The following is a 7,556-nucleotide window of genomic DNA, read 5'->3' as shown; positions in this document are numbered from 1 at the left end:
CCCCAGCCAGCCCCCGTGCCCACCGGCGGGACCCCGCTCACCTCCTCCGCTGCCGCCCGGGCCGCGCTGCTCAGCTGGCGCCGGCGCCAACCCGCTATATAGCGCGGCCGGGCCCGCGCTGCGCATGTGCGAGGGCGGCAGGCGGCCCCCCCGCCCGTCCGCCGCCCGTCCGCCGCCCGCGCCCCGCTCGCCCCAGCGCCGCCCCTGTGCGGCGGGGCCGCGCCGAACCCCGCGCCCCCGGAACACCCCGGAACGGCCCGGCTGCTCCGGCTCCGCCGGCAGAGCGGCAGGCAGCGCCGGGGGGAGCGCTGCCATCGCTGCCCCCGCCCGCTGCCCCGGCACCTCTGCACCTCTCTGCCGCCCTGCCCCGCTGGCGGGGGGCACCCCCGACACCATCACCCCGCTCCGGTCCGCTCCATCGGGCCCCGGGCCCCGCCGAGACGGCAGCGGCTCCGCCGGCGGCCCCGCGCGCCCAGCGGCGCTCAGCCCGCCCGCCCCGGGGCGGGGCCGCCGGCGGAGCCGCCAATGGGAGCGCGCGGAGCGGCGGCAGCGTGCGGCGGCCCGGGATGTAAACACGGCCCCGCCCCGCCCGCCGCCGCCGCGGCTGTCAGCCCCGCCGCACCGGCCTGCCGGGCCCCCCGACACCCTGCAGGGCCGGTACCGCCCCGACACCCCGCACCGTGCACGGGGGTGGCCGGCGGCAGCCGCAGGCTGTCATACATCCCGCTGCACGATGTATGGCGGGGTGGAGAGGAGGCTCAGGAATGGCCTCATCGCTCCCTAGAGCCACCTGAAAGGAGGTTATAACCAAGTAGGGAACATCCTCTTCTCCCCGGTAACAAGGGACAGGTCAAGAGAACAGAGTCTTAGGCTGCACTAGGGGAAGTTGGGGTTGGACGTTACAGAGAATTTCTTCACAGAAAAGGTGATTAGACATTGGAATGGACTGTCCAGGGAAGTGGTGGAGACACCATCCCTGGAGGTGTTTAAGGAAAGACTGGATGTGGCACTTAGTGCCACGGTCTAGTTGACATAGTGGTGTTCCTTCAGAGGCTGGACTCGACGATCCCAGAGGTCTTTTCCAGCCTAATTATTTCTGTGATTCTGTGCCAGCTGGACAGGCCTCCCCCAAGCACAGCCTCCATGACATCACATGGACAAGCCCTATTCCCTGCAGAGCAGCTTTCCACACCTTCCAGCCAGGCCACCTCAGCGTCCCACCGTGTCCAAGGGCAGCAGGGCCCACTGCAGGAGCACCCACCCTGCAATCCCCTTCTCCAGCAGATGATGCTGAAGCTTACCCTCAGCACCAGCACACCTCCTGTTAACATCACTCAGTGGTTGCATGGAGTTTTCTTAATACACATTCCAAAACACCCCCCCCCAAAAAATCCACACTATCCCAAAAGCAACCAAACCCCACAACACCACATACCTAGCAATGCTGTAAGCAGACACTTTTCTTTAAAACACACAATGCAGGGCACCCACAGCCATTTTGCTGATAAGGAATGACTGGCACTTTCTCTCAGTGCTGAGCAAGTGTCCTGCAAAACAGCACAAAGAGAAGCCATGTCTGCCTTCAAGTAAATCTACATCTTCTTCTTTTTTTGTTCTTATTTTTCTGTTTCCAAGAGGAACATTATTGAAAAGTAAGCAATAAGGTTTGCCTCCAGATATGTATTCTAATAATTAAATACAATAACCAGGTGCTTCTCCTCTGGTAGCTTTGCCATTTTAAAGGGGGCAAGAGAAAAAGCAGTGCAGCCCACCAAGTCAGAGGTGTCACAGTAGGGTCACTGACAGCAGTTTAACAGGTCCCAAGTTTTGGGCACTGAGGACCATCTCTCAGTTGTGTGTCCTTACAGAACCTGATGAAGTGGGGCCAACAATTCCTGACAACTTGAAGTAAAGCACTGACATGTGCAAGATGGACATTGCAGTCAGCCAGCCACCTCAGCTCTGCAAAATATCTGTTCTAGACCTTGTCATGAAGAAAATCTGCTGGTTGTGGCTCAAAAGGAATGCAAAAAAGCCCAAAACGGTGTCATTTAAGCAATCTTTTGTCAACTGAATGTATTGCATTGGCTCATTGCAAGAAATCTAAGCCATGTCATAGTTCAGGATGCCTGCAGTAGACATGCAGGTATCTCTTTTAGTTGACTTCCACTGAAATCCACCAGCAAGATGCATCCTGCTGTCTGGAAGTTCATCTCCTACTCCACTGACTACAGAGGAAAGGCGGTCCCCTGAATTTGGGCAAACTTGACCTAACTGACTTCCTGCCTTTAGCTGACTTGTTGAAGTTGAAATACTACCATAGCTAATTTGTTTGAAACAACTGAAACTTCAGCTAGCAAGAGAAGAGACACAAATTATAATTTTTCCCTAAAAGTCCTCTAGCCTTCAGAGATGCTTGATTAGGGTTTGTTGGCAACCAGGCTCCACACAGCAAAGTGGGTTTGGTACATCAGGAATAAATTCCATGACACACTGTGAAAGGAGAATACTGTAAAGGGAATGGTAGCTAAAAATTGAATGGGTCAGGTTGGCCATGAAGAGGTCTCAGCAGAAAGACTGTAATGATTATGCTGCTCATTTTTCTAGACCTTTTGATGTGAGCTGCTGCAGGTCACCTGCCACATTGTTGTGGTTTTGATTCAGTAGTGGAATATGCACCAGGTCCCATGAGCATTCCTCATCCTGGCAGCAACATTTCCCATAAATTTTCATCAGTGAAAAAATCCCACAAAACAACCAACCAAACCAAACTAAAACCCCAGAAGCTAATGTGCAATTGAATCCTGCAGCAGACAATGAAATTTTGATTTTAATGTGAGGTAACACACTGACCTTTTGATGTGGCAATAAAGCTGAAGTGGGTTAGTCCACAATGGGACATTTCCAAGTGGATTGACACATAATACATCCTCTTTCACCACTGTGTGGATGCCTCCTTAGGGAAGATGAATGTAAAAGAAGATTTTTTAAGCTTCCAGAAATATACTACTGCTGAGCAGTGTTTGTGTTGGGATCTGGCAAGTCCTTTTAGATATCTAGTGGCTTTCTTTTTTTTTTTTTCCTTTTTTTTTCTTCCAATTACCACTTGTAGGTATATTCCAGAGAAGGTGTTAAGGCCTTCCTTACAAGTTTACACATCTGAGGTTGTTTTTCTTGGTTATCCTTTTATGGATTTATTTGAAGGACCCTGGAATCTACAAATGATCTAAAATGCACAGATCTAAAGCTATGAGGATCAATCCAATTTCTGTGTGCTCAATACTGCTCTTCTGCCAGGGAGCTTCTGAATCCATTTAGGTGTTCCCAAGAAAAGAAGCAGGATTTCATTAGAACATTTGTACACAGCTCCACTGTGATCTGGGCACAAAAATAACATGGAATATCATGTCCCATATTCCTCCTACCTTGCAGTTCATGTATTGTTATGGTCATCTGCTTGTGCTGTCAGGCTTTGTCCTTCTCAGTCACAGCCATTTTGTGAAAGCTGTTCTGTAAGGCAGTTAAGGGAAAGGCCTGCTCTTCTGTGGATGGACTTCACTGGTTTTAAGAGGAGTTTTAAGGTTATTTATGGCTTCAGCTACATAGCCTAAACAAAGCACCATTAAAGCTTCATACCTCCTCAAGAGAAATACTTTAGCAGGAAGTTACACCCTTCCATAAAGGTATTTTTTATGTTGAAGAGCCTGAGACAGCTTGAAACTCTAAGGTTTAAATACCTCTTGTTTTCTATTAGAGCATACGATGTTCTGCTTTCCTGCTTGTTTCATTCAGAGACCTTTTCACAGAATCACAGAATGGACAAGGTTGGAAGGGAGCACAGTGGGTCATCTGGCCCAACCTCCCTGCTCAAGCAGGGCCATCCCAGAGCACATGGCACAGGGCTGCATTCAGACAGCTCTTGAATATCTCCAGTGAGAGAGATATTTACAACCTCTTTATTTTTAAACAAGGCATGATGCAGTTTAATATGCATTAAGGAGTATTTTTAAGACCCTACAAGATGAACTAATTTTGTGGGTTTTTTTGTTTTTGTTTTTGTTTTTTGTGATTTGGTGGGGAGAGAGCTCATATTACTGTTACTAAGATCCTGTTAGCTAAAACATAGCAGAGTAAACCTTTAGTCATAAGCAAATGAATATCTCTTTCTAAGGCAAATTCCAGCAACAGAGAGCATAGGCAAAGACCAGCTATTGATAAGCAGCTTGTATGACAATCAAATCAGCTTAAGATATCCAAACTAAGAGTTTTAACTAAAACATAATAACTAAGAATTATTTTAATAATAGAGGAAGAAAACTCAAGTAGAGATCAAGAATAAGTTACTACTTCCCTTACAATTTACAGTGTCAAGCCTTGAACAGTATAGCATGATACAAGGATTTCCTCTTTGAATTAAGTTTTTGATGGCATGCTTTTAATGGAGGTGGAGAATCAGTCACCACCCTTTTAAACTCACATTCAGAAGGTAGATGCTGTCACTTCACAGCAGTTAGAAAGCAAACCAATGAACTATGTCCTTCTGGCTCTTATTAGTAGCCTCTTTCTTTCTGAGATCATGCACCTTTCTTATCAGAAGGAAGCTTGGAAAAAAACATTCTCTTGTCTGAAAGCCCTTTTATGCAGAAGGCACTTTATTTGTATCCATGAGAACTCATATTCATGTCAGAGACCCATAGCCTTTCCTGTACATAAAGATTTAGACTCCTGCTGTGAACACACCAAAGATGAAACACATTTAAAGAACAATTCTTACACCTAATCTCCTGAGCAGAGCCCACAGTCATACCCCAGTAGGGATAGTGTCTCTCTAGTGAGAAGGAGCACCTGTAGTGGTGGTTCATGTTCAGCTGCTGTCATAGAATCATAGATTATGGTGAGTAGAAATCATCCACATCATCAAGTCCCACTACTGGCCCTGCCCAGGGCACCCCAAGAATCACACCGAGTGCCTGAGAGCATTGTCTAAACAATTCTTGAGCTGTGTCAGGCTTGGTGCTCTGACCACTTCCCTGAGGAGTCTATTTCAATGTTCTCTATCCTCTGGGTGAAGAACCAGAATTTTTCTGATATCCAGCCTAAACCTCCTGGCTCAGCTTCATGCTGTTCCCTTGGGCCCTCCACTGGTCATGAGAGTGAAGAGATCAGTCCCACCCCTCTGCCTCCCCTCATGAGGATGTTGAGGTCTCCCCTCAGTGTCCTCCAGTCTGAACAAACCTACCTCAGCTGCTCCTAATAAAGGTTCTCCTACAGACCCTCCACCATCCTCGTGGCCCTCCTTTGGACACTCTCTAATAGTTTAATGTCTTCTTTGTGTTGTGGTGCCCAAAACTGCCCCCAGCCCCCAAGGTGAGGCTGCCCCAGCTCAGAGCAGAGCAGGACAATCCCCTCCCTTGCCCTGCTGGTGATGCTGGGCCTGATGCCCCTCAGGACAGGGTTGGACCTCCTGGCTGCCAGGGCACTGCTGACTCACATTCAACTTTCCACTGACCAGGACCCCCAGGTCCTTTCTGTGGAGCTGCTCTCCAGTCTCTCGTTCCCCAGGCTGTCCTTACATTTTGTTGCCCCACCCCACATGCAGAATCTGGCACTTGTCCTTGTTAAACTGCACACTGTTGGTGATTGTCCATCTCTCTAGCTGAGTTCTCTCTTCAGGGCCTCCCTGACCTCAAGAGAGTCAACAGCTCCTCCCAGTTTGCTGTCCTTGATAAACTTAGGATTTCTTTAAGCACTGCGTCCAAGTTGGTAATAAAGTTGTTGAAGAGAACTGGGCTGAGGATGGGGCCCTGCAGAACCCCACTAGGGACAGGTCCCCAGCCTGGTGTCACCCCACTCACTGTAACCCTCTGTGCCTGACCCCTGAGCCAGCTGCTCGCCCATCACACAATGTGTTTACCCAGCTGTGTGCTGGACATTTTGTCCGGAAGGATCCTGAGAGAAAGAGTATCAAAAGCTTTGCTGAAGTCCAAAAAGGCTTTCCTAGATCAGTGAGGTGGGTTACCCTGTTACAGAAGGAAGTCAGGTTTGATAAGCAAAACTTTCTCCTCATGAAGCTGTGCTTGGCTGTGACCAATGACTGTGTTGACCTCGAGGTGTTTTTCAATACCTCCCAGAATAATCTTTTCCATTATTTTACCAGCACTAAAGTGGGACAGACAGGTCTGTATTTTCCAGGGTTCCCCTTCTTGCCCTTCTTGAAATTAGGCCAATGTTCACCAGCTTTCAGTCAGCTGGGACCTCTCTAGTTCAAAAATCATCAAGAGAGATTTTGTGATGACATCAGCTAGTTCTTTGAGGATTCTTGGATTAATCCCATCAGGCCCTATAGATTTTTAGGGATCCAGCTGGAGGAGTAGATCCTGCACAAATTCAGGGTCAACTGGGATTTGATCATTGTCACAGCCATGGTCCTCCAGCTCAGAGCACTGAGACCCCCTTGGTCCATCATCTGTGTTGAAGACAGAGGCAAAGGATGCATTAAACACCTCTGCCTTGTCCATGTCCCTGTTTGTGAGGTGCCCATCCATATCCTGTAACAGGTGATATTATTTCTATGCTGCCTTTTGCCATTAATGTATTTGAAAAAACTTCTTACTGTCTCCCACATTTCTGGCCAGCTTCCAATCCAACTGATCTTTAGCTGCGTGAATTTTCTCCCTACAGTGGCAAGCTGCATCTCTTATTCTTCCAGGTCACCTGACCTTGCTTCCACAGGGCACACACCTTCCTTTTTTGCCTTAGACCCAAAAGAAGATCCCTGTACACCAAACCACCCTTCTGCTTGACTTCTGGGGAATTGCTGCTCCTGTGGCCTTGGAAGGTGATGTTTAAAAAGTGACCAGCACTGACAGACCCCAGCACTATTGAAACATTTCCCAGGGGACTTTTCTTACTAGGCCTAAAGTCTGCTCTCCTATGTCCAGAGTTGAAAGCAGTTTTCCTGCACTTTTCCTCCTGTCAACAAGGATTTTAAACTCAAACACTTTGTAGTTGCTGTGGCCAAGATGGCATCAGTCACCACATTGCTCACAAGATCCACTCTGATGACAAACAGCAGATCCAGGAGGGCACCTTCCTGAGTCAGCTCCCCCAGTACCTATTCCATAAAGTTGTTGTCCACATCTTTTAGGCCCAGGTTGTACCAGCTGTGTGATGCTCCCAGTTAGTTTCTGTCAGGTTGAATTTCCCCATAAGGACCAGAGCAGTGGATTTGGAAGTGTCCCTTAGTTCTTCAAACAACAATTTGTTGATGTCATCACCCTGCCTGACGACTCTATAGTAGACTCCCACAATGACATCCACATTGCTTGTTTGCCCCTTGATTCTTATCCAGAGTCTGTCAACTGTGCCATTGCCATCTGTGAGCTCCACACATTCCAGCCTTTCCATTACATACAGTGCTAACCCCTATCTCTTCTGCCATGTCCAACCCTCTCAAAGAGCCTGCAACCATCCAAACATGTCAACCTGCAGCCTCAGGTCCTTTTCTGACAAGCCACTTTCCAGCCACTCTTCCCCAAGCCTGCAGCACTGCACGG

Source organism: Agelaius phoeniceus, chromosome 1 (assembly GCF_051311805.1).
Source record: "Agelaius phoeniceus isolate bAgePho1 chromosome 1, bAgePho1.hap1, whole genome shotgun sequence".
NCBI classification, from domain to species: domain Eukaryota; kingdom Metazoa; phylum Chordata; class Aves; order Passeriformes; family Icteridae; genus Agelaius; species Agelaius phoeniceus.
The sequence above is the reverse complement of the archived record's forward strand: the minus strand, read 5'-3'. Positions refer to the sequence as shown.